A 3,647-nucleotide genomic window follows, 5' to 3' on the forward strand; every position below is an offset into this window, starting at 1 on the left:
TCAGGAGCTTGGATAGCTCTTTGGCAATTATAGTTAGTTGTTATAATATTAAACTTACAACTACCATTATAGGCCTGGGTGACTCGTGATTTCAAACTCCACCTACAACACTGCTGTAGTTGATGACATTTCTGTCACCATGCTGCCAGAAGGATGTAGATACTCCCAGCGCATTCTTGAATGAATAATTTGTTTCCTATTCTCACTTCATTCTGTGCTAAAAAGGCCTTTTTTAGTTCTTGAAATACAAAATACAGCAGAAAACTTGCATTCTTTCCCAGGATGATCCAGAGGTAGGAATAGGTTTGTAGTCTGGGACCTGGCAGAGCTCAGGTTAAGGTACTGCTTTCCACATTATTCTTGTCTCTGTATGATGGCTATCAGTATGATGAGTATCAAAAAAACAAGGGAGAAATATGGATGTGTCAGGTTTTTTGAACTTTACTGTGCTTGGAGATACAAGACAGGAAAAAAATACGCATTTTAGACTTCAACTGTATGAATTATTGTCTGCCACTATAGATACAATATCAAAAGTATCTCAAATCCCAGGCAGGTATTTTCAAGTTAGTCAGAAGTAAAATAAATTGCAATAAATATTTCAAGCTTAACTGCCTAATATTAGGAATCAGCATAAAATTAGTTTGCTGTAAATACACTACTCTTAAATTACAACAATTCAGCTTTTATACATTCATAATTCATTTACTAAAATAAATGTCACTCAATATGATGAAGTTCATCCTACTTTGTTGAGCAATGGGTAATCACCCATTACTCAGAAGTTCAGAATTTATAGTCTTAATGAAAGGAATACACTGCACAAGAGCCATGCCTACTTTGAATCATCACTTTTATTGTGCAGTGAACATAAAGATGCTGCATTTCATAAACTTATATCCTGTTCTTTTTGACCCACGCCTTCATACAGCCTATTGCCCAGACAAAATTTAGATCTTATGCTAATATGTTATATTGTCATTTCTCCTTTTTTTTTCCCTATGCATGAACACTGGTTCTGTGGAAATGTAGATATTTTCTACTGAAACCTTGAAATCTACTCCATTTCCTAGAACTGAATCATTCAGAAGATAAACTGAGTTATTTTTCTTTCTTAGTTTCTTCTGCAATCCTTCTCATTCTTGATTATATAACTTTTCTCACTGGTAACATTTGCCGACATTAAGTACAAGAATTATTGCCCTTTATTTTTTTCCAGGCTGCTCAGTAACCATGTTGTGGCCATCTCGGCTGGCTCATTCTGTCTTAATTAGGTTTACAGATATTTTGACTCATTCAAAGTCTCACTAATGCTTTGTCTCTGGCCCATAATGGTCTTTTATCACAGGTCTAATTGTTTTCTTTGTCTTTTCTGAGATGGCTGAAGAGTCAGGAAATAGTTCTTTTTGTGTATGTTGCAGATGGTTCCATCCACTTCTTATTTTTCTCCCTGCTAATGTCTTTGATGTGTTTTTTCTTCATTCTCTTCATTTTAGACATTCCTCTCCTTGGCACAGACCTTCATGAGAACTTTAGTGTGGCTTCACTGGTCTTGCTTGCTAAGTTTCATTGCATTATCTGGTGATTGACTCTTTCAGAAGAAAACTGAATGCACACGCGCATGTGATTTTCTTTGTTAGCTTACTTGTCAAGCCTGAGAGTAACTATCACTCTTTCACTATTTGCAACTCCTTGACAACTGACCAGTACAACACACTTGGGTTGAGACACTCTCATGCTCTAAGGCCTTTCACATTCACAATATACTTTTTCCAATAAAGCTTATTAGCATTGCTCATAACCTTTTTTTTTTTACATTTAGGTGAGTAGTTGCACTGACTGCCTGTTGACATGGAATCAAATAATTATAGATGGTAAGGGAAATAAAAGAATTTTCTCATAACTGGTCTGTTTGTAGGAAAGTACAGCTCAGTTTTACAGATGTGAAAGCTATGACTATTTCACATTTGCTTGTATATCCTTGCTGTTCTGTATAGTGCCCTGTATCACAAGAGACTCCAAGTACTGCCGTGAGTATGAGGAAATAATTATAGCAATCGAAAATGTGACTAACTAGTAAAATCTGCCCTCTGAACTTCCTGACATGTTAAGTTGGTGTGTTCCCTTTGATGACTTATTGCAGCTTAGATGAAATCAAAGGACCTGCGGCAATTCAAAGGAGCTGAGAATTCTTATTGTATTCAAACAATGGGAAGACAGTTCCTGAAATTAACACGAACAAATAAGAACTTCATTTCAGAAGAAAGAAAATTGAATGAAACGAATCATCCAACATCTAGTCTTGCAAGGACAAATTATGTGTTCAACTTTCTTGTATAATCATGCAAAGGAATACCTGCAGCTTAAGTAGCAGTTTTGGACAGGCTGGGTATACATATAGTAATATAACTAATTACGACAACTTATACTTAACACCTTTCATCACAAAGTACACTATCAAGCACTAGTCATTTGATTCTTACGACATGCCTGTAGAAGACTATTATACTGTTGTAGAGATTGCACACAGAGATTAAATGGTTTGGGTTAGGCCACACATCAAGTGAGTAGCAGAGCCAAAAGGAGAGCGTGAGTGTTGGCTTCCAGCCCTGCGCTCCAACTACTGGACTGCACCTCCTTAATACTTAAATCCCATATTGCTCCTCTAACAGAGCTACTGAAACTTTTGAGCACTCCTAAGTTTTGGTGTAATATTAAACCTGTTGTACTTCTGTCTCCTAGCTCCTTTAAGATGTCACAAAATACTGTAATTACACTTTTAAGGGTCTCATTTTACAGGCTGCCCCAGGTCGCCCAGCCCTGCTGGGGGTCAGCGTGACATTGTGTAGCTCCCATACGCTGTCCCCAGTATACAATTGCTGGCTGCTGCTGCTTCTCTGCTCGCTTTCGTCATGGCCTCAGTGTTATGCCCTTAGCACTGCTGTGTGAGTGGCTGGACCATTCTGTGCTTAAATAATTCCAGCTATAGGCTAGCTAATGGGAAGCAGATGTCTCCCTGGCACTGGCGGGAGCTTTCGGTCCTGCCGCTCCCGTACCACTGGCAGACGTTCAGGTAACTGCTCTGGGACAGCCACGACCGCCCGGAGCTCTGCCCGTGCCTCGGAGGGCAGAGGGCGAGGGAGGAGGAGAAGGGGGCGAGCGGAGGGCGGAGCAGCCCTCGGGCAGCTGCCGTGCCGGCGATGGATGGAGCGGGGCCGCTCGCCCGCCCGCTGCCCGGCGGGGCCCGGGGACACCGCGCTGCTGGGACGGGCCGGGGCGGCCCGGGCCGGGGGCACGGCAGTGCACGGGTTCCGTTTCCTGTGGCCGCCGCAACAAACTCAGGTTTGCAAACTCTGCGCTTCACGCTGCGCCGTGGGGGCTCGTGGAGCTGCGTGAAACAGCGCTTCCCGGGCCAGCATGATGCTCGGGAAATAAGGAAAAAAATACCCAGCCACGGACAGAAAAAAAAAAAAAGGTAGGAAATGCCGAAGAGAGAGTCTTGCACGCTGCCTCTTTGTGCTGCAGCAGCCGGGGGTGTAGCTGAGTCCCCAAAGCACCCACCCTCCAGGGTGCCACCCAATGGCTGCCGTGGGCTCGGCGCAGCCCCTCCCGCCCGCCTCGGCTGAGAGGGACCCGCCGGGACACTG

This window comes from Corvus kubaryi, unplaced genomic scaffold (genome assembly GCF_017639235.1).
Source record: "Corvus kubaryi isolate FWS band 111438036 unplaced genomic scaffold, C.kubaryi_AGA036_p1.0 37385, whole genome shotgun sequence".
NCBI lineage: Eukaryota > Metazoa > Chordata > Aves > Passeriformes > Corvidae > Corvus > Corvus kubaryi.